The following is a 24,961-nucleotide window of genomic DNA, read 5'->3' as shown; positions in this document are numbered from 1 at the left end:
CATCAGTTGTGCCAGAGGTCTCTTGTTTTGTTTTCCTACACTATATTTGTGAGCATTCTAATTTTGTAGTGCATTTAAAATCAAGTCCCCCAGCAACCAACGTGATTAGGTAGCAAGACCAACATTACCCTTAGCTCAGAAGCTCTAGTGAGAAAGCAGGGAAATTTTCATCCCCAGCCAACAAACATACACCTGTTGAATAATTACCCTCCTACTAGTGATGTGCGGGTCGAAAATTTCTCAACCCGACCCTAACCCGCCCGCATCTGACCCGAGCCCGCTGCTCCCCTTTATTTATAGACCCGCCCTGCAGTGACGTCACAAAAGGGGCAGGCGGAAGTCTATAAATTCTGGCGCCAGAAGCCGGCAGTACTAGGTCGCGGGTGGGGAGAGCAGGAGAAGAGCTCGACCCGCACAATTTGTCCAGGGGTCAGCCCGGACCTGCCTGACCCGCGTGTTCGCGGGCCTCTGGTCAGCCGGAAAATCACTACTTCCTACGTTATTAGCATTCTAAGTTTGTAGTGCATTTAAAATCAATTCACCCAGAAAACAGTGTGACTGAGTATTAAGACACTGGTGAATTTCCACTTAAGTAAAAAAAGCAATGCGCTTTTAAGCCCCAGCCAATTAACATACATCTATAAGTAACTCCCTGTTTTAAAGGCTGAATATTTGGCTACAATTTGTACACAAAACACATAAAAAAAATCCCCAGCACTTTGTCTAACCCATGATGTGGCGTTGACCAGCTGCTAGAGGCACCCTTGTGCCAGCGCTTGGTCTAACCCACATTCTGGAGGATGATACTAGTGCCACTTAATCCAGGTTAATGGATGTTACCCAGTCATCTGTGCCACGTCATACATAAACCAGTCAGCTCCTGCACACACTAAACCACCACATCCCACATGGGGTTATATTAAATAACCCAGAATAACCGAACAGTGACATGAACCAGTACATAATCTCTGCCAGTAGCACAAATAGCACTCACTATTTTCTGACTTTACAGACACCCAACATAGTGCCAATGCTATACAGCAGGCAATTTACAGAACTGGCACTTGCACTCAAAGATCCTTGTTGTTGGGAAACCTTGCATGTATCAGTGTTTGCAGAAGACACAAAACTATGCAGCCCAATTTAATCCCATCCAGGATGTGGCATCCTTGCAACAGGATCTTGACAAACTGGCAATCTGGGCAGCTAAGTGGCAAATGAGATTCAATGTTAATAAATGTAAAGTCATGCACCTGGGATGTAAAAATATCCACTTATACCCTTAATGGGACTGCACTAGGCAAATCCATTATGGAAAAGGACCTTGGAGTCCTTGTAGATAATAAACTTGGCTGTAGCAAGCAATGGCAATCAGCAGCATCAAGGGCAAATAAGGTCTTGAGTCGTATTAAATGAGGCATTGATTCCCGGGAGGAGGGGTCATTCTTCCACTTTATAGAGCACTGGTAAGGCCCCATCTAGAATATGCCGTACAGTTTTGGTCTCCATCACTCAAACAGGACATTATTGTATTAGAGAGGGTACAGAGAAGGGCAACTAAGCTGGTAAAAGGTATGGAAAATCTTAGCTATGAGGAAAGACTGGCCAAGTTGGGGATGTTCACGCTGGAGAAGAGGCGCTTAAGGGGAGATATGATGACTATGTATAAATATATAAGGGGATCATATAATAATCTCTCTAATGATTTATTTACCAGTAGGTCTTTCCAACTGACACGAGGTCACCCATTCCGATTAGAAGAAAGGAGGTTCCGGCTAAATATTCAGAAGGGTTTTTTTTTACAGTGAGAGCTATGAAGATGTGGAATTGTCTCCCTGTATCAGTGGTACAGGCTGATACATTAGATAGCTTTAAGAAGGGGTTGGATGGTGTTTAGCAAGTGAGGGAATACAGGGATATGGGAGATAGCTCATAGTACCAGTTGATCCAGGGACTGGTCCCATTGCCATTTAGGAGCCAGGAAGGAATTTTTCCTCCTCTGAGGCAAATTGGAGAGACTTCCAATTGAGTTCTTTGTCTTCCTCTGGATCAACTAGCAGTTTAGGCAGGTTATCTATAGTCTTTAAAGGTTGAACGTTGTACATGTCTTTTTTTCAACCTAACTTACTATGTAACTTACTATGTTACTGTGTTCTACTTCAGATATATAGAGTAGTGTGGTGCCCTCCATTATTTGCTCCATGAAAAGGGGCGTTTGCAAATCTGAAGCAAATTGTACTACCAGACGTTTGCTTTCATTAGTCTTGCTACTTCTGGTGACCAGCAGGTGGAGGCGTTGTTTTAATTTCATTATACAAGCAGTGCAAAAACTAACCTCTTTTAAACTAGGAAACAAAAATAGTGTGAATTGTGAAAGAGCTTAGATGGGGGTTTACAATTCTTATTGTGTGTATGAGGCCTCAGACCAGAAAGGGAGAGATTTAAAGGTTATGCTGCTGTTCTGCTGGCGAGCCCAGGCTGATATGAAGGGCCACACACAAGCCAATGTGGCACCAACACCATGTAGCAGACTCGTGCAGTCACCTTGCACCATAGGCTAATCAGGCAGACTCCGCAGATTTTGGTGCCGAAATGCGTCATTTTGCATTTTGCTCGAAAATCCGCCCGCCTTTCAAAAGGCAAGGGGAGCTGCCCTCAGCAGATCTTATCGTGTATGGCCACCTTTATACAGCTGCTGGCTAACTGCTGGATCAGCTTTCTTAAGTTGGCCATAGACACACAGATGATAAGTTTCTGAAGACATTCGTGCATGTATGGTAACATTTTGTTCAGGCAACGTTGAAGTCACCAAAACATTGGCCACTGTTTACGGCTGAATCGTCCGATACAGGTTGAATTCTATTGTTTCTACTTGTATATCTGATGATTAAGCTAAAACACGTCTGTATTGACACCTTTAGACGCAAGTGTTCCCTCCCCCTCTAAACGCAACAAAGCAGAGTTACTGATCAATAGCAGTTTTGCACACTGATTGGGAGCAATTATTTCAGTTCCGTTTGCCCCAGGTGGTTCTGGGTGGTTGGGTGATGTTTGGTGCCTGTGTGCTCACTGAGGGTGCTGTGGATACTAATGACTCTCAATCGTCTCCAGTTTATGTGGCTTGTGAGTCTGAAGGACTGTGAGTAAAAACAAAATTAGAGAAAATATCCCAAGAATATCCCAATGGGTAAGGGTAGAGTTCTGCATTGGGTTGAGTTCCTGTGGAATACCCGCAAAGTAGTCGGGTTTCGGGCAAAAAGTCGCTGATCCCTTGGCCATGCAGGCAGCCCACGGGTATTCCGGCTGGGTACCCAACAAAGTGTGGGCTTGATCCCTCCCACCCACGCTTGTAGTTTTTGGGAAAATTCAGCACCAGAGTGACTTCACTTCTGGGCAAATGTGACATCACTTCGTGTCCCCAGGTCAGAAAGTTAGTTGGCCTATTGCCGGTTGGGTAGCGGGAACATGCGGGTCAAATTGCGGGTTGCGAGGACGGGTTGCAGATACAGGTCAGGTTTCAAGAAAATGGACCCTCGTGGGACTCTAGGTCAGGGCTGGTTGATATGGAAGGAGGCCGGCATCATGGCGTTGGCCCAGGGAAGTTGTGTGTGGGGGCCCCTAAGGCAGCAGCCCATGATCCCTCAGTCCGACGCTAGACAGAACAATTGCAGGGCCATCACCCCAGTGTTAGTTTGCTGTGTTTGGATCATTATGCACCTGAAAATCAGTGAGAGTGAATGTCCTGCTATGGCTCAAACACAGCCCTGACCCCCCCAATCCAGCAGAGAATATGGGGTGGTATTTGGCAACTGAGGGGTCAATTGAGAACCTGAATAAAGAATCTGACAGGACGAATGGGCCAAAATGACTGTAAAGTTCTTATTTATTTACCCCAAAATACTTACTATACAACTGGTATTGCCACAAAGGGACTATATGTTAACAATAAATACTCTCTGTATACATACAATATATAAATATACACATACTATATAGACAGATAATGTGTGTGTTATTTGTGTACATTTCTGTGGATCTGTATGTGAGGCTATTCATGGATTTTGCAGTGTGTTTCCAGTAAGGACATATGTCAGTGTAAGTCAGGCATCCCTGGGTCCTACGGAGTGCAGTAGTTTGTCCATATGATAAAGCAAGAAGCCAAGCTCTCACGTTTTTTACTTGTGGGAAAATACCTGAAACCCCCCCCCCCAAATGTGAGTCCCTTTTTCTTCCCCTTACAGCCCTGTCTCTTGTTGCTAAACTACCACTCCCAGCATTCCTCGGCATAAAATCAAGAGTTTAATGCTGGGCCTGCTGAGATCTTCACCCAAAGGGTCTGCCATAGGATTTTATCATTGGCCTGGACTCCACCAACACAAAAACCCTGGTGTGATACCCTTTTTTTTTGGGGTACCCTCATTCCCCTCTACATTTGATACCACATGGCACCTAAACTAAACTGTGGGGATATGTGTAGGGCATTATAATAACTCTATATTGTTTTATTAAGGTTCCCGGGCTTGTGTAGTGTAATGTATTTGCTGCAGCATATACGACCATTGTACTTTAACTGCACGCTGTATGCAAATTAGCCAATGCTAGCGCAACTTCGAACTGGTCGCTAGCGCAACTTCACCAGCGTTCGGTACCCTGTGCGAAACTTCAGATCTTTGAGAATTAGTGTTGTCCAGGCGAAGTTACGCCTGGTGAAGTATTGTGTTGTGTGCGAAGGCAGTGCTGCCGAATTTTCGCGGTTAGTGAATTTACCCCTTTGAGTATCAATCATGTATTATAAGGGATAATGTACCCCCTACGGTAAATGATAAGGATATTAGAGGATGGAGTAAGTGACCCCTATTTGAAAGCTGGAAAGAGTCAGAAGAAGGAGGCAAATTATTAAAAAACTATAAAAAAATAATGGAGATCAAATAAAAGGTTGCTGCGAATCGGCCATTGTATAAACATATTAAAAGTTACTAAGTCTTGGGCAAGGTGCAAAGATTAGAAGTGTAGTAAAAGGCCGAGCCTTGAGACACAATTAATTTGGCTTTTATAATGGAGCCCTGAGAGTTGCTCCGTTCTCTGAATGCAGTGCTGAATGAGTTTGGAGGAGCTGCACCAATAATGGGTGGTATGTGGGTGCCCCCTGGAATACCCCTCAGGCTTGTCACATACAGCACAGGACCTAAATAGTATTTAATAGTCTCTACAGCAAAGTCATGTTGGGCCCCTGTAGGGTGTAACTATAGAGGAAGCAGTCCCTGCAGTTGCAGGGGGGGGGCAGGAGGAATAGGGGCCCCATAAGGGCTATATATACTATTTCAATAAATACCGGCAAAACAAATCAACCGTCAGACATTTTTAGGCCCAGTAATATCTAAGTATGCCACTGGGCCCCTGAAAGAGGTCCATGTTTTAGTTGTGTTCTTCATTTTTAGTTTGAGAATGATGGGAGGTTAGAAATGTCAACTAACCCCATGTCTTTGGGGAGATGATGTATACCCTGGGCATTTGGAGATCTTAGTACATATTACCATTTAGAGTAAAGAGCAGGGGCCCTCAACCTTTTTTGAGCCACATTCAAATGTAAGTTGGGGAGCAACAAAAGCATGAAGCCCTGTGGATGCCAAATAAGCGCTGTGATTGGCTGTTTGGTAGCTCCTATGTGGACTGCCGACCTACAGGAGACTCTGTTTGGCAGTACACCTGTTTTTAAAGCTACCAAGTCCAGATTAAAATAAGAAGTAACTGCTCTGAGGCCACTGGGAGCAACATTCAAGAGGTTGGTGGGAAACATGTTGGTCACGAGCCACTGGTTGGGGATCACTGGTGAAGAGGATCCAGTGACTGGATCATTATCACACAAATGACATGGAGAAACTGGTGTCTCTGCATTGCATAATAAGCAATAAGGATGCTCAAGCTAGTGTTCTGTAGCTACTGGGTTCTCTGTTATCCAAAATATTAGGAGATTCTTAACTATTACTAAGCACTAAGTGCTTGGTGTTATTAGGCAAAGAAATCTAGTCACTTTTGGTGCTAATTCGCTAAATTGTGATTCTAATCTCTTACATCTTACCCCAAGCAACTGCTCCTCTATCATGAACAATGCAGTAGCCTTGAAAAGTTTTTAGCAGGGCTTTGGCTTGGTATGCCCCTACGCCCAGGATCCCCAAACTATCTTTTACCCATGAGCCACATTTAAATATAAAAAAGTTGGGGGAGTAACACAAGCATGAAAAAAGTCACTGGTTGTGGATCACTGCCCTATGCTGTAGGCAAACATGAGCTACAAAATGTTTCCCTACCAGTTCTGTACTGCCAATGTTCAAGTTTCACAGAACAGGATTTCCAGCCCTGGGTAATAAGTTAATGATTAGAGTTATTGACAAATTGACCACTTCTTCCACTAGATCACTCCAGATGGGTAATGCAATAAAAGGTACATGGTTTCCCAGCTCTGGTTTTCCATATTAACTAATTCAATAAAAACCATGTTTACTGCCTGTAGGCTGCCAGTCCACATAGGGAGTACTAAATAGCCAATCACAACCCTTATTTGGCACCCCAGGAACTTTTTATTCATGTTTGTGTTGCTCCCTAACTATTTATACATTTGAATATGGCTCATGGGTAAAAAAAAAAAGTTGGGGACCCCCACGCTATATAAATATATACCGGTGCAAAATGCATGCTATCAGCTGTCAGGGACTGCTAGAAGTTGGCACCAATTTAATTACTGTGATATAACTGCAGCATTGAATTGAAATTGGTGAAATGTGGATGAGGATCAACAAAACCCCACTCCTGCACTTGGAGTTATTATACTCATATGATAAACAAGGCTATAAATACCTGATTTCCTGAATAGGTATTTTAGGAACAAGGCAGTAGAGAGCTACTATCAGTTAACGCCAGGGGTGATAACATGTGCACTCTTAAGTGTTTCAATCGTTCTGAAAAAATGGTACATAACTGAGTAACTACTCCATACAATAACAACTCCCAGTGTACAGCAGCTGCTTTCTGGGCCCTCCCTCCCGCATGCCGGCTTGTGACCCCTGCTGGTGACAGGTAAGGAAAGAACGCGGCTGGGAAGCAGACCCTGCAGTCCTGGCCGCCCTGTCGGTTGCTCTCTGCCCAGCTTCTTTCCAGTTATAAATGTATAACTAACATTAGCCTTAAAGGAGAACTAAAGCTCCCCATAGACGCACCGATTCTTCTTGCCGAACGACCGATTTTAGGGAAGTCCAACCGATCCTTCGAAATTATCGTGCGGTAAGTGGGATTCGAACGATTGTACATCTTACGATTTTTCGGCCGACATCTGTCAGGAAATTGATCGGCCAGGTTAAAAAATCTTTGTCGGCCCCAGTGCAATCTCTCTATGTTTGCAGGGCCAAGCAGGCAGCTCCCCTTGGTTTTCCTGGCAAATTGGTCTTTTTAGTTGATGGTAAATTCATACGATCGTACGATCGTTCTGAGAAGATCGTGGTCTCACGATCAGGATCTGATCTTTAAAGAATCTCAAAATCTATGGCCAGCTTAAGCCCCCTTAGGTACAACAGCCCCCTTAATTGCCCTTCGGCCCACCTCTCCATCCCCACACAATCTATTGTGTAGAATGCTGCCCCTATTTGAAAAAAATAAATAAAAAAGCAGATCAGTGCAGCGGAGTTCCCAGGTGCCATCTTCTGTCCATTCGGATACTCTGAGTGTCTCACCGCCGACACTGACCCTGCAGGAGAATGCGCAATTGGAGCTAGTCAGGAAGCCGATTCAACTGCTGGGTCTGTGTCATCGAAGAGACTGAAGAGTATCCAAATGGACAGAAGATGGCGCCTGGGCACTCTACGTTCTAAACTCAAGTTTCCAAACAGGGGCATTTTTTTTAACTCAATGTGCGGGATGGGAGAGATGGGGGGGATCTTGTAGGGGGGTTAAGTTCTCCTTTAATGATTGGTAACATAACCTGCATTAGAACCAACCAAAACCACATCTCTCTTCTTGTTCATGTAGATGGAGACTGCCTGTAGAGCCTGGGAAAACTCACCCAGTTTGCCAGAGCAGAATTCACCAGCAGGCCCTGGCTCAGGAATTCAGCCACCGTCTAACGTGGGAGCCTCCACCGGGGTCAACTACAGCTCATTTGGAGATGTGTCAATGCCACCCATGCCCATTGCTTCAGTTGCACCATCTGCCTCCATGCCAGGTACACATTTCATTTCAAAACGTGCCGTTTGAGTTTACAGAATATTTCTAGAGAGTAAAAGTTCCTTGGGGGAACCTTGACTGTGAATTCTGTGAAGTTTGTAGTGAATGTAATCAATGTTGTAACGTTTACTCCCACATCTGTGTTGTTGCCCTGACGGCAGGGGGTTTAAATTTGCTGTATAGACATCAATATTGATATGACGTGTCCAGTGATCCAACTTCTGTTTTACAATCCTTTGCAACGTGTCCTAGATAAAGAAATGTTATTCTTAGTCTCCAGGATGTTCCAATAGAGATCCTGCTGACCTTTCTCTATGTATTTAGAAAGGGACTGAGGAGAGTCTGTTATTGAGAGACTGACAGTTGGGCTTCCAAATAGAACAGGACACATTGTACCTATGAGCAATGACCCACCTTTAAGCATTGGCTATGTCTTTCATCTTCTGTTCTGTTATTTTGCACTTACTATACAATGTCACCTTTATTTTTCCACATCCCACCCCTGTACCTTGTCTGGTGCAGCAGACCAAACGTCAACAGCAAGGCTATCAGCAGGCATGTCTCACTGTTGTCTTCAGTCAACACAATTACAAAAGTCTGTCCAAAATATACTAGTACTCTCTCTGTGTCCAAGTCTCTGTAATGTTCCACTAGATCCGGATGACCCCTCAGAAGGGATCTTTGAGTAGATCTCATTACTGAGAGGCACATTAGATGCCTCTATAGGGCTCAACCAAAGAAAAACAATTATAGGCCAGCAGAATGTATTAAACATTCAGTTTAATATGTTATGTTACATTTTTGGGTTTGATGTTACCTTGCTTTTCCCAACAGGCTGCAGCCGCGCAGCAGATTTCCTTTCACACCTGCAGGCTCAAGCTCAGCTGGGTTTGCGAGGAGGCCTCCCCATGTTCCAGTCGCAAGAAATTTACAGCTCAATGCATCTGTTTAGGTAAATGCAGTAAATCTTTCACCATAACGCAGAGACGTTTGGAGACCTCCATCTTTCCTAATTAAGCACTGCAGGTTTAACATTGGGACTATGGCAGTTAGACATTTCTTCATTTGACATAGCAAAGCAGTGAAAGGGTTAAGGATTTGCCTTTGTACAGTTTCAGATCACATGTAGTCCTGACTGAAGAATCTGCTTTTATTTGCAGGTTCCAGGTGTACATGCGGCCGAGTCTTTCTCAGCCCAGTGCCATGGTACTGACCAGTGATACAGGCCTCCAGCCTCCATATAACCCTTTCCCTGGCATGCAAACACTGGAAATGGTCACAACCCAGGCCACGTCCCTTTTATCAGCCCCTGAATGGAAACCAGCAGGTGGTGTATGAAAGCCACCTTAATCAGGCCTCCCAGATGATGGACTCACATATGTAATCAGGCAAGATCATCATTCTTGGGCTGTGTAAGACCTGAAATTTGGTTTTAAAGTGCCTAACCTGTTGTTTATCACCTTCTGCAGTTAACCAGGCCAATGCCAGGCTCCCAACTTCAGATGCCCCGATACAGTTCAGGACAGCAATCCATGATCTTGCCACAGTCCATTCAGCTTCTTCAAGCACAAAACCTGCCTGTAGGGGCTCCTCAGAGAATGCAGACTCCCGTGCTGACAAGCACAGAGGTAACTTTGTCATTGGAATTTGGCACAAAGGGAGACTGTCCTGGAAGCTCAGTGACTCCTAGAGCATGGAAATTGATTTTCTATTATATTATAGAACCGTTGTTCAAACTTTTTTTTCTCCCCAGTCCTCCAAGATGGAGATGAAAAGCTTCCATTTTACAGATGGCAAACAGAACATGCAGACGGCCATGTGAGCACAGCACTCCTATCAGTAAGAGTCTCATGTTGCTGAATGTGGCCTCAGAAGTGTGAATTTATGTGCTTATGTCACCTCCTTCCATACTGTACCCCCTTCCTTCCATACTGTACCCCCTTCCTTCCGTTCTGTATCCCCTTCCTTCCATACTGTACCCCCTTCCTTCCGTTCTGTATCCCCTTCCTTCCATACTGTACCCCCTTCCTTCCGTTCTGTACCTCCTTCCTTCGCTCTCCCCTGCTTCTTGCAATGATTGCAAGAGAGTCTGTCCCAAGCCTCTTGTCCGATGGTCAAGTCAGAGTTATAAAGGCAAAGTTAACTAGTTACTACTCTGCTGCCATTTGAATATAGAAGGGAGGCAGCTTATTGGTTGCTGTGTGTAAGGTCAAACCTTGTCAATGTTTGTGTATAAACCTGTAAGTGCTAGTTTTAGCTCTATGACATGGAACCTGCTGAGCAATCAACCTAGAGGCAACATGCTGTGTAGGTTAGGATAAATAATGCTTCCTTTCCCCATCTTTTCTTATAATAATCCAGTCCTGCCTCTCTCATTCCATGCAGTGACTTGGCCATTTCATTGGCTGCTGCCTGAGTGCTGCCTTTCAGCATGTGCCTGGCTATGATGGCAGCCTGCTTGCTTGTGTTCTTTAGGTTATTGCAGGTAACTAGACTGGCAACAAAGACAGGCCAAGAGTTAATTCTTATATTTTTTTGTATTCACTATAGACTTGTCTCCCAGGACAAAGCAGTGGTACTTACCTTTTAACTGCTGCAGAAAGCTATGAGATAAGGATCAGTATGTGGCAAGTAGTATCCAACATACAATAGTTCAATCTGGAAACCTTGCTCCACCCCTGCACCTTTATATACCTGTGGATTGAATTACACGTATGTAGGGTTACCACCTGGCCGGTAAAAATGATGGTTGATCCCAATGTTATTAATAGGGAAAAAAGATAAATATATAGGAAGGTCAGTGATCCCAATGTTATTAATAGGGAATAAAGATAAATATATAGGAAGGCCGGTATTTTTTTCCAGAAAAGGTGGCAACCCTACACGTATGAGAGCACCTTGATAAAGGATGTTGTACCACCAAAATGTTGTGTGGAGATCTCAATAAATCACCAAAGATTTAGCACAATTGCTGAAGTGTGTGCCATCTGATTTTTTATTTAGTGGCAAGTAGTGCCTGGTGGTACCGTCCTGATTGCTTTATCTTTAGAAGCAGAACGAGGGTGTAGATGGTGTTGTAACATTTGGAAGACATACGGGCAGAATTGAGGTGTTGATTGATGGCTCACACTGTTAATAATGGCGCCACGTGTCTGTGGTTTGTCCAGTGGTAAAGCAAGTGGTCTCCATTTATTCCATTACTCTCTCTGCACCTGGGCCACTTAGTTAAGGTTTTGCACTTTGCCTCTTCTTAAATGGTTGCCTTTCATTTTAAGGCCGAGTTCAGCTAGCCCCAGTGGAAAGTCACCCAGCAGTCGATAGAGTAGCTGTACCTCCTGCTTTGTAAAGGAGCTTCGTGCACGCCTGTTTTGTGCTGCCTCTGTCTTGTTGCTACTTGTGCTTCCAAATATATTCATTAAAACTGTGTTCAAGGTCTGCTATCTTGCCTTTATTTGCCTGTAACATGTCCCTTGCCATGGCCTGTAGACAATACCCAGTTGGCCTTGTGCTATAAACGAATCAGCAAAGGCAATAACTATAATTTGAACACCTCCCAAAATAAAGGCCTGACTTGGAAGATTGACTTTGGGATCAGTCATCCCTAATGTCATTACACTGTGGCTCCTAGATGGCAAGGTGACCTCTTCCAGATAAAGGAGACTCCTCTCATCTGTCCGATGCTCCATCTTTTGGCTAAAGGATTGCATGCTCAGCACGGACCCACTACAGCAGTTGTGCATATTGTATTTTCATTCATCGTTTCCATCTTGACAGGTAAAACACAGACCTGACGACAACAAAGGCGGCCTGAGGTCTCCCAAACTTTCCAAACAGCCCTCAGCGAGTGCAATGAACCGGCCAGGACTGGGACCATCAAGCCTAGAGTGGTGAAAGTGGAAGAGAGCAAGACTTGAGAGGAGCTCCATTGTGTATAAAGATAAGCTCTTCCCACCTCCACCCATCACATTTCTTCTCATCTTGCTGTGCCCTTAGGATTCTTCCTCTGCTGCCTCTGAAGTCACACAGATAAACCAGACTTTAGCCCAATTCCTTTGAGGGGGGGAAAGACAACCTGTTGGCATGACTTAAATGGACTTCTGTGTATCATCCGAAGCAGCAGTTTCATCTTTTTTCCCTTTATTTCCCCTTTTACCCCAGAATACCACCCCTTACACTCTGTGGCCATGAACTGTCTCTTCTGCCCCATGCTTCTCTTTCTCTCTTTAAATTCACATAAAGCCACACGGCATATTGGTTATGCTTTCTTATTGGTGATTCCCTCTAGCTACCCTTATTAGGCTGGTTGCTCTTAGTGTTTATATGTTTTACGCACCCCCCCCAAAATCCTGTTTTTATATTGATCTGCCCCATTTCTGTTGGTCGGCCACTTGAGAGGACTGGTTTGAGGCTTTTATTGTTGAACAGACGCATAGCCAGTCCATGTTGGCATTTTAAAGACATGAACGCAACTGTAGAGTATAATATATCTTCTCTTGTTGGGTTACTTTTCCATGATGGTGCCACTGAGAGACTCAATCAACCCCATTGCCCCCCAACAGCAATTGTGCATAAGTCAGACTGGTGTGAAGCCACAGTGGCCAAAAAAATTAACTTGTAACAAGCTTTTTAGTGACCCGCATGAGCACGGCATATTCTGTAAGGCAGATTGACCTCTGTAGGCAACGTTGCTTTATGGTCCGGTCCAATTGTGTTTTTTTATGGGGCAGATGATCCAGTGTGTCTAGTGCCAGTGCTCACCCATTAAGATTATTTACTGTACTCTTTTCCAACAACCCTTACCCGTCCCTTATCACTGTCCTCAGTTGTCACCATCAGTGTGACATCATTTTTACCTGCTGTTACATCATTTCAACCAGAATTCAGTCAACAATTCTACCCAGAGTCATTTTTTGGGGGGGGGGCATGACTTTAGTTTAAGGTCCCTTTGCCACAGTCCAACTGTATCCTTCTCAGACTCACCCCAACTGCTGGCAATGTTTACCCCTTCTCTTATGTCCCCCCAGAACACTAGAATTTACGTATTTGATATTTGTTTCCTGAACAGAAGTGCAATATCATTTTGTACCCCACCCGTCCCCCAATTAGGTCCTTTAATTTATACTGTAAATATTTTGGATTACTGTCATGTGATTGTGTGCGAATGAAGCCGTATTTATGTGAGTGTCACCAGTAGCATGGGGATTTATTACCCAATGAGACTCTAACTCTGCCTGAACCCCCATCCCTTGCATTTTCCCCCTGCAGCCGGTCTAAGAGGAGAGCGCTGTGAAATACTGGCATGTGATTGGCCACCTCCTTTTCCAACGTAACGATCTTAGTCTGGCTGTGTATATATGCAATGTACAAGTGTATATATGTTAGGCTTAATCAGAGCTGTTACTTGCTTGGTGCTGCTAGTTATGTATTTGTATATATTTTTATCTTCTTAAAGGGACATTGCAACCTATCAGATTGGAACTTGTCACTTACTAGACGCATACCTCCCAAGAGTCCCATTTTGAGTGGGACAGCCCCGCTTTTGACAGCTCAACCCCTAGTCCCGGATTTGTACTGATATGTCCCGAGTTTCTCTTTCATCTTTTGAATTGAACAGACAGAAAAAGATACACAGTTTCTAACGTAATTGGCTCTTGGCAGAGAGCCCAGAGTTGATATACAAGATACTTTTGTAACAGTTTTTAGCTAAGATAAGAACGAAGACTTGCAGTTTAAAGAGCAATTCACCTTCATTAGCAAAATTGTAAGACATAAAAAATACAGAAATGTGTTCAAACTTTTCTAACGTGCCAAATTTTGTATAATGGACATGGTAATTAGGGGATGTGGTCACAAAATGGGCATGTCCAAAATATCTTTTTGTACCTCTTCTGTTTCCAAAATGTTGGGAGGTTGTGACAGGGTTGGACTGGGCCAGCTGGACTCCGAGAAAAAACCCAGTGGGTCCTGGCTCTTGTGGGCCCCACAAGCATTATTGGAGGCTGGGTGCAATACAAAGAGGTCTGGGGTGATGTTGGGATGCAGGAAAATCTGTGGGTCCTTGCAAATGCCAGAGGGCTGCTGTTAGGTGCCATAGACAGTCACTATTCTGTGGGCTGCTGGAGGATGTTTGGGCCTCTGTGTAGTTGGACTGCAGAGCCTATTTATATCCCAGTCCAGGCCTGTTGGGACAGCCCAAGTCTGAGTCTCTCACAGTCCCACAGTTGAAGGGAGCAGAGCAGCCTAAGGAATAGTATGTGCCCCTACAACTTGGGTGGCTCACCTTTAAGTTAACTTTCAATATGTTATAGAATATGTTATAGAATAGTCAATTCTAAGCAACTTTTCAATTGGTCTTCATTGTTTATTTTATATCGTTTTAAATTACCTGCCTTACTTCTTTATTCCAACAAATGGTCTGTAAGGCTACACATTTCTTGTTATTGCAGCTGTAATAGGCAGATAAATAAGGACGATGCAAAGGTTACCTCCAGCCAGCAGATGGCAGTGTTAGGCAACCCGGAAACAGCAAGGCTGATGCCATGTGACTGTGTGAGGGATGCTGGGAAATAGTAAGTGAAGGCAACAAGGTCAGGAGAGAGCATGATGCTGGGAAATAGGAAGTGAAGGCAACAAGGCCAGGAGAGAGCATGATGCTGGGAAAGAGGACGTGAATGCAACAAGGCCAGGAGAGAGCAGGCACAGATCTGGCAGCAGCAGCAGCAGCAGGAGGAGGAGGGAGACAGAGATCCCCAGGGATGTAAAGTTGGGAAAGTGCAGGAGAGGCTGCAGCAACTGCCAGTTCCAATTAGTGTGTCTGTGAGTGTCAGTCAGGGAAGGATTTCACTTTCTCTGCAATTGAGGCCCCTCAGGTTCCAGTTCCAATAGGCCTCACTGTAGCTGGTGCAGATCTAGGGCCCAGTTAGGGACTCAGGGAATTGTTCCATAAGAAGCAGAAGGTTCATTAGTCAGGTCCCTTCTCTGTGCAGAGTAGGTTAGAGCCCCAGGTTACAGTGTCCGTTAGGGTCAGCGACCCCGGCTTAGCTAGTGGCCCAGTTCTACACAAAAGGAGAGCCAGGACGAATGTGGATATCCACTAAGTGATTACACATTGTGTGTCGTGGAATTCATGGAGACAACAGCAGGGATTACAGATAAGTGGCACTAACACAAAGTCTACACAACAAGCACAACTGTCACTTATATGTGCTGCACCACTAGGGTTGCCACCTTTTCTTCCTTTGGAATCCGGGCAGGGGGCGATACCAGTGATGTCAGAGGCAGGGCTGATGATGCAAAGGGGCGGGCCAGTGACGTGGTGGCCTATTATTGCCCAAATTGCTCAGGAAGCAAGGCTAAAGGTCCCCATAGACACAAAGATTTTGCTTGCCGAATTACCGATTTTAGCGAAGTCCGACCAATCCTTAGAAATTATCGCACGGTTTGTGGGATTCGAACGATCGAACATCTTACGATTTTTAGTCCGACATATTTCAGGAAGTAGATCGGCCAGGTTAAAAAGATCTTTGTCGGTCCTAGTGCAATCTATCTATGTTTGCATGGCCAAGCAGGCAGCTCCCCTTTGTTTTCCTGGCAAATTGGTCTTTTTAGTTGATGGACAATTCGTACGAAAAACTTTTAAAAAACTGTAGCCAGCTTTAGTTAGATGGTTTGGGAGATGGTTAGGGTTGCAACCTTTAAAAAAAAAAATACTGGCCAGTGCTGGGGGAGGATAATAAAGGGGTGGGCGTGACACAAATGGGAGGGTGGAGCCGGCGTTTAGCCATGCAAAAGGGGCGGAGCCACAGGGTAGCACCACAAAAGGGGTGGGGCCACATCACAGAAGCCAAAGGAAATGTAAGTTTTTACTTGGAGGGCAAGGGCTTTTGTTAAGGGTATTACAAATTACCGGCAGCTACATTGCCAGTAAATTTGTAATCCCGGCCCGGCCCTTGCAGGTTTTTACCGGCCAGGCCGGTAAAATACCGGCCGGTTGGCAACTCTAGAGATGGTAAAAGGGCCACAACTCTAGCTGCCTGTAGTCCATGTCCTGCCCTGTCACTAGTCACATGACAGCTCTGCTCTGCCCAGCGGCTGCAGGAGGGCCCAGGAGGTATAGGGGGCCCAGGAAGCCCTAATTCATATACAATTTCAATCCATATTGTTAAAAAATGTCAACCTCTATACATTTTGGGGGCCTGAAAAATAATTTGCTCTGGGGCCCATTAATTTGTTTGGCTTTCCAGGGCTCAGGCTGCTGGAACGGGATATCAGTTCATAAACTCGTATATAATATAGAAAATGTTTCCCAAGTCTCATTACAGTGTCGCACAGAGCAGAACCCCCAACACAATCTCTTCCCCGCTCTGCACATTATGAAGTCTGGGACACTGAGGGCGGAGTTTAAGAAAAGGGGACGTGTCCATGTGATAACCAGGCGGCGATAACCGAGTTGCTGCTCTTTTCAGACAGAACTAATCCATCTGGAAGAGCATGGCAGCGAGCAGGTATGTGATACATTGTGTTGTGTGTTACTGTATAGAATACGCTTTGTGTGTCCCACCACCAGTGCCTGTGTGTGTGTGTATACACACACACACAAACATACAGGGCACTGGGGTTGGGACAGAGAAAGCGTATTCTATAAACACCCACATACATATATATATATATGTATATATACACACACACACCCATATACTCTGTACCTAATGCTGCCCCGTTCTCTTATAGCTGCTCTGCTACAGCTTCATGTTATCCTACACCTCTCTGTACTGGGATAAACTGATAATTATATTACATCTGGGACATTCTAACCAGCAGTGTTCTACCTGGAAATGAATTAGATCTCTCACCAACCCACGAAGCCTGCCGGGCATACTGGCATGTTTCTGTAGTGTAGGGGGTACATTGTCCCTGTATAACTCAGCCTGCAGCCTTGTGCCTTTATATGGTCACATAACCCCTCAGTGACTTCTAATATCCTTATCATTTACAGTAGGGGGTACATTATCCTTTATAATACATGAGTGATACTCAGAGTTCCCTGTATAACTCAGCCTGCAGCCTTGTGCCTTTAAATGGTCACAGAACAACCCCTCAGTGACTTCTAATATCCTTATTATTTACAGTAGGGGGTACATTATCCCTTATAATACATGATTGATACTCAAAGGGGCAAATTCAGCAGCGCTGCCTTCGCACACAACGCAATACTTTGGCAGGCGTAACTTCGCCTTGACAACGCTAATTCACAAAGATCCGAAGTTGCGCACAGGGTACCGAATGCTGGCGAAGTTGCACTAGTGAAAATACGTTCAGCAGTTCAAAGTTACTCTAATGTTGGCTAATTTGCATACAGCGTGCAGTTAAAGTACAATGGCTGTATATGCTGCAGCAAATACATTACACTACACAAGGCCAGGGAACCTTAGGGGGTACATTATCCTTTATAATACATAAGTGATACTCAGAGTTCCCTGTATAACTCAGCCTGCAGCCTTGTGCCTTTACATGGTCACATAACCCCTCAGTGACTTCTAATATCCTTATCATTTACAGTAGGGGGTACATTATCCCTTATAATACATGAGTGATACTCAGAGTTCCCTGTATAACTCAGCCTGCAGCCTTGTGCCTTTATATGATCACAGAACCCCTTAGTGACTTCTAATATCCTTATCATTAAAGTGTGGGGGGTGCATTATTCCTTATAATGCATGAGTGATACTCAGAGTTCCATTTATAACTCAGCCTGCAGCCTTGTGTCAATATGGTAACAGAACCCCTCCGTGACTTCTAATATCCTTATCATTTACAGTAGGGGGTACATTATCCCTTGTAATACATAAGTGATACTCAGAGTTCCCTGTATAACTCAACCTCAGTCTTGTGCCTTTATATGGTCACAGAACTCCTCGTTGACTTCAATAACCTTATCATTTACAGTTGGGGTACATTCTCTCCTATAATACACACATGATACTCAGTTCCCTGTATAACTCAGGCTGCAGCCTTGTGTCTTTATATGGTCTTTGTATGGCCACAGAACACTTCAGTAATGTCTAATATCCTTATCATTTACAGTAGGGGGTACATTATCTATATAATCTATACAGTATCAGCTCAGTAGTTATATACAGAGAATATTGGAATCAGACCCAGTAACATTGCCTTTTCCATGTTTTCCTCTCTTTATTCCTTACGCTCCCCCTATTTCTTCCTGTATTCCCCCTGGTCTCTCTGTGCTTATTTATTTCACCCACTGCTGCCCCTCCATTCCTACAGTCAGTGACTTGTGGTGTGACCATATTGTGTGCCGGTGGTCTCTTTCTTACGGACAGTTGCTATGGGCATGACTCAGGCAAGCAATTCTCTGCCCAATACAGGAAGAAATTGTATGAACATGTGGGGCCTTTATAATTCAGTTGTACAGCTTCAGTGCTGTCCATTGTTATGTATGTTGTGGCAAATCCTGTGTGTGTGTCTGTGCCCAGGCCAGAGAGTGGAGAGACAGGAGTGAGCGGAGGCCTGTGTATAATCATCAGCCCCATGTGACTCCAGTCTGAGACGGTCTCTTGTACCTAGGGTTGCCACCTGGACGGTATTTTACAGGCCTGGCTGGTAAAAATGATTTTTGATCCCAATGTAATTAATAGGGAAAAAAAGATAAATATAAAGGAAGGCCTTGGAGTTTCCCCTCAAACAGGGGTGAGAGCAAGTACCCCAGACCCCAATAACGGTGTTTAATACATCAGCAAGTGCTGGTTCTGTGTCTCACCTGATAACATTGCAGCTTCTCTGCAAGGCACCAGCCCCCCCATACTTCTTACTTTGAATCTTTTATGAGCCCACCCTGCTTACACGAGGCTGTGTATGAAAGAGATCGTTATCTTAGGACAAGGCTAGACGTGGCGTTTTTACGTTGCGTTTTTAAAAAAGCTCAGTCGAGCATAAATACGCATAAACTGCACTACCACTGAAATTAATGGAAAAACGGACTATGGCAATTCTTACAAGGGCCTTGCAAGCTGATATCCTCCACGGGATGCCAGTATTGGCGTTTTTTAGCAGAAACTCCAATACGTCAGGAAACTACCAAATCAATAGACTCTATGGGATCTGCAGGTTTGAAACCACACTTCATGTAAATATGCAGCGTATTTTAAATATTGCGTCCACATTCTTGCGAGATAAACAACGCATATATGTCTTTACGGCCAGTCACGTAATTAAATTGTGTATTGACAATCATTCCTGCTCCATTTTGCATGTAAATAGTTTTTCTATTTCTAAATAGCTTATCTATTTTCTATTTCCAGCCAACGGAATTATGGGGAACAAGAACAATGAGAAGTGCATGGTGGGAAAAGAAACCTACATGCTGAAAAACGCTGTTGGTTTCAGTGGCGTATTTATGCCAGACGGAGCTTTTTTAAAAACGCAACGTAAAAATGCCATGTCTGGCCTTGCCCTTATACACAATGTCCTGCTACGTCAGGGAGGGAGGTAATGAGAGGGAGTGTATCTGGTCTGGGGGGCCCAAAAGAGCTAGGACCCACTGGGTTTTGAGTCTGACTCTAATTGGGCTGAATGCAGTGTAATGTCATTTGTTCTAAATTTCCCAGTGCCTCCCACCTGGAATTCTCTTCCTTCTGGGAGTTGTAGACTAGCCAGAGGCAGAGGGGTCTCTCTTGCTCTTTCTCTCATTCTGCACAGGGCCACCATCATGGGGTCACAATCTTCCTGGGCTCGGTGGATTTCAACTTACACAGGGGGCCCGGGGAAGAAGAATCTACTTCTGAACTTTACAGGTAAGTTCCACTGAACCCCAATGTTTCTTTTTCCCTTAGCCATTAATGTCTTCACCTTTTAGTAGGGGTCCTGTTCACCAGTGTATGTATACAGATGTGGTTGTGTCTCTTTTACCTTTAGTGTACATATGGTCTGGCCTACATAGTACATACATGTGTCAGTAAGACCTAGGGTTCATTTATAGTGGAAGGCAGCGTGCAAAAAACAAGTGCAAGCCACCATTATTGGACACTGTCTATTAATTTTTTTTAATTTGTCTTGTGTTTTTACTTCCCTTTTAGAAGGATTTGTTCTTACTATGATACATTTGAGCGTCAATATCACGTTAAACTAAATTATATATATTTTTATCTTTCCCTCCAGCTTTGTTATGTCTGTATGTGCCAGTGGGTACATGAGTATACAGGCTACATTCCATGATGGGGAATGGAGGCAGATTCCCAGGAATGACCATTAGAAACAGAATCTCCAACCCGTTAGCCCAGTGTGAGAATTCTTGGTGGAGCAACTGTACCCACAGGAGGACTGGCATGTGTCACTCACAGGTACTGAAGTGCTGGGTGGGGTGTAAGGAATCACACTGACATATACCATGGAAAGCAGGGTTTCTTATAAAACAAGAACATGATTAAATTTCACTTTCATTCTTCTTTAACTTTTCTGTGTTTCTTCTCCGCTTATTCATTCCATTTTCACATCCCCCGCTCTGTCTATATGTTACCCCTCCCAAAAGTGACCAGTACCCGGTACCCAGAATAAAGACACACACACAGCAGCTTGGTGTTAAATCTGTGTAAGTCACAGTTTTATTGACAATAATTAGAAAACCTGCGCTATTTTATCCTGAGGAAGGCAAAAAACCTCTAGCAAGCTTCACTAGAGGGAAAAATTCCTTCCTGACCCCTTAACGGCGATCAGATTTGCTCCCAGGATCAATGCACCAAATTAAAGCAAGGGAAGCAGGGTGAGGGAAACAGAATGTAATATGGCAGCATACACATGAGCGCCATTAAGCTGCTAGGTGAACACTGCATTCCTTTCATTCTATTGGACCCCAGGCAGCCTACAGACCCGGCTTTGCAGACTGTGGAATGGAGTGAAAAGAAATGCAGGGTTTACCAAGCAGCTTAAGGGTGCTCTTGTCTATGAAACCATATTTTAGGTATAAGTGGGGGCACCGCTGTTGGAATTACGGTGGAGGAAATGGAAACAGAGGGGAAAATGGCAGCATACACATGAGCACCATTAAGCTGCTAGGTGAACACTGCATTCCATTCCATTCCATTGGACCGCAAGCAGACTATAGACCCGGCTTCTGAAGTCTGAGGGATGGAGTGGAAAGGAATGCAGGGTCTACCAAGTGGCTTAAGGGTGCTCCTGTCTATGGAACCATATTTTAGTTATAAGGGGGGAGCACCACGTGTGGAATTATGGTGGATTAGAGTGGAGTCAGCGCTGGTGGAATTGCGAATGGCTCACTCACCTCTGTGTCATGAAGATGACCTTCATGGAGGGGCATCGGTACTTGGTACCGAGGGAACTGCCGGTGGTGCTGGTGGCTGCTTGGTGGTTGCGAGGGCTGTCTGCAAACAAAACAAAATAACGTTAAACTCATGCCACAGGTTTTTACATTAGCAAGTGATATCTTTGTAGAAATTCCATTACATTTTGGGCATTTTAATCAGAAATATGGCAGTTAAGCAAATTAACATTACTAAATGCGTTTGTACCATTTCCCTCGACTTTCTGTGATTATGGGACAAATTGCAAATCGCAGGTTTCTCTGCATTTTCAAGCCTTTTGATCCATCCCAATTCCTTGCCAAAATGATGAAGATACACTTCCCATTGGTTTCTATGGCATCTCAATAGGTTTCAGTTGCGCAGGAGTTATGTTCTTTTTGTGGTTGTTTTGTACAAAATCGCAGCATTGTGATGGATTTAATACATCAGCCCCTTATAATTTCCATTACAAAATAGTAATATTTTAAGAAATATATTCATTAGACACTGTACCTGGATATCTCTCCATGTTCTTCTGAGAATGGCCTGGTTCATCGCCTCTAGTGTTTTATAGAGGTATCTCAGTTGGGCTTTGGCCTTCCTCTTGTCCTGCTGGAACTCGGACATCAACCTCATCTTCCACCACCTGGTGTTTCTCATGCTTTCTTTGGCCATCCCATAATCATAGAGTGCCCATTTCATTTGGCATATGATGTCCTGCCTCATGCACTTCAAATAAAGGGCCGCCAGTGGTCCCTCAAACTCCATGATCTCACAGATCCCCTCCTCCTCCATGTAGATCCACTCTAAGCCCTAGAGAAATGTAAGAAACAAGAAGACATTAAGGTTTCCAGCAGTTTGTGTTTAATTCCCAGTAATAATGAGAGAAACAATTTCTTCCCTTAGGCACAATAAGCAAAGCAATATGTATTTATTACCACTAGGGGAGCTGTTACATTGATCTCTATAGACAGAGCAAATAACATGGCAACTCTCACTAGTAAGTTCTAACACTAAATATGGGAATTGTAACACTCGGGGCAAACACTAAGCTAAACCCTGTTATATTTCTATTTAATCACATTTACATGGAAGATACACAATGTTTATCATTGGGTTAGTATCCCCTTTAACCCCTCGGGTACCTTTGTCAGCAGCCACTTTAGAGAGCAGACTTACCTTCTGATTGCCTTTTATGAAAGGCGGTCCATGATGGCACGCAGGCCCATCTCTGACGCCCCTGTAATATAAAATAGAGATTTGGGAAGGTTAGAGTTAATGTGGAGAGGTGCCATATGTATAGAGACAGCACATAGGAACAAGCACATTTACTAATAGGATTTACTTGCCATGATATTATGCCCAGCGCAATAGTAAATGAGCCCTATTTTATTGTGCTTTTAATGAACCTGTTGAACTGTAACTTTTCTAATGCTCTGATTGGCTCCCCATCTGCTCTAAATTGCATAATACATTATTTGCCCCACCTCCAGCGGAGCCCAATGTTAGGGGTGCCCTGGAATTGGAAAACATACAGTCCAGTTTTAAGTAGTGGGATAAAGTGCATTGCTGGGGTGGGGCTGTACAGTCAATTTCAGGGACAATAGTGGGTTGGGACCAACCTGGGGGGACTGCCATGTACAGGGACAGATAAAAGATGAATCCCCCGACTCACAAATCTACAGGTGAGAATAAAGAAGAACAGCTATAGCTACATCTATAATGAGCAACATGGCAACTCCTACAGCCAAGGGATAAGCTAATCTTACTGTTCCAAGCACATGTTATAGAGGGGGAAATACAGGAGCAGTACCTTTGTCCAGAGGATCCCAAATGGGAAGATGTTATCTCTGGCAGGGGGTCACTGAAGTCTTCTTTCTTCTTTGTCTTCTTCTCTTCTTCTCTTCTCTTTGCTGCTCTCTCTCTTCTTCTTTCACTGTCTCTCTCAAATCTCTGTCTCTCTCTCAAATCGATATCTCTCTCTCAAATCGCCGTCTCTCTCAAATCGCTATCTCTCTCAAATCTCTCGGGATATTTCACTTTTTGGGGAGAAATAAGAGACTGTTAGAAGGAGCAAATTAATGCCAATGCATAAACTACAGATCCCATAATGCACTGTGAGGTCTGTACCCACTATAAGGCTATTACTGGAAGTGAGGGAGCCTGACTGCTGTTGCGTGTGCTATTTAGCTGACAAAAATGTTGGGCAACCAGGCTGTAGACTTTTATCACTGGCATGTGGAAAGGGCCTTCATCTCCCATGATGCACTATAAGGGTTGACCATAAGAGGTAGGTAGCATTTGTATTGCTTATAATGTCATGATGAGGGCTGGCTTGTAACAGGACTACAGATCCCATCATGCTCTATGATTCCTTGGTTATATCAATACAGGGGCCACATTCCTATTGAATCCATTTCCCCCTGCATGTACCCAGTGTGCCTGCTTCCCATAACCAGCTCTGCTCTGATCAGTGCCCCCTGCACCCATAATGGCAGGAATCCTAAGGGCAGACATTTATTCTTCTGATTTGTGCTACTTGTCTTTCTACTTAAGCCTCTCTGAACCGTCCCCCACTCTAGTGCTGAGGCCACTGACTGTTGGCAAATGACCGTTGGCAAATGACAGTTGGAAAATGACCGTTGGCATTTACAGCAGAGGCAAATAAAATTGTCTAATGGTTCAGAAAAAACTACAAAAACAAGTAAAACCAAACACCCATTGCCTTAGAACTATAAGTTTTTCTGCTCTCACTCCCATTAGAGAGGCAGATGGGGAGATTTTAGGCACTTTGACACCCACATGTGTTAGTAGATTGGGGGGCAGGGCTGCCATCAGAAGCCCATTTTTAGCTGATTCCCTGTATAAGTGTAATATGTAGGTGTCTGTATCCAAATAAAAAGGCAAGTCAGTATTAATGGAATATATGTTCAGTGCCTCTCAACAGGCTGCAGTCCCCGTGTACAATTACAGACATGTCACATGTAAATAAAGTAATAGCCAGAGAGCACAATGGATCTTATACCATCATAGTGTATTTATTGCAGGAAAGTCATGCCAAGTTGCCTTAAATGACTCCCCCCTTTCCTGCTTGTCACACACATGTCATTTGGAACAGTTTCATGACAAGCAGCTCCCCAAGCAATTAGAGTGCTAGGCAATGGGACAATTTTGGCAGCGATGGCCCCACTACCCAAGCTGCTATAAATGATGGGTGACAAAACACCCGAAATTGCCCTTTGTATCATCTAAATATGCCCCCCCTGCTCCCCGTAAATGGATCTGCTGCACTTACCTCTGTATCCAGAAATGAAATAACGGTCATCTGTACCTGAGCCGTTACATCACCTTCCTTGCAGCTTTCAGCCAATCAGAGCTGAGCTGGGAGTGATGTCATGGAGATAAGGCATGATATCCCAGTAACTGACAGCCAA

General features: G+C 44.2%; 1 non-coding gene across 1 annotated transcript; it reads left to right on the top strand.

Moving 5' to 3' along the window:
* Nucleotides 1–8,487: 8,487 nt before the first annotated feature.
* On the top strand, nt 8,488–8,570 carry LOC121397452. Its single transcript, XR_005963677.1, has one exon. It is a non-coding gene; the product is annotated as a small nucleolar RNA SNORD62 (small nucleolar RNA).
* Nucleotides 8,571–24,961: the final 16,391 nt, after the last annotated feature.

Source organism: Xenopus laevis, chromosome 8L (assembly GCF_017654675.1).
Source record: "Xenopus laevis strain J_2021 chromosome 8L, Xenopus_laevis_v10.1, whole genome shotgun sequence".
NCBI lineage: Eukaryota > Metazoa > Chordata > Amphibia > Anura > Pipidae > Xenopus > Xenopus laevis.
This window is presented reverse-complemented; position numbering and strand designations above follow the sequence as displayed.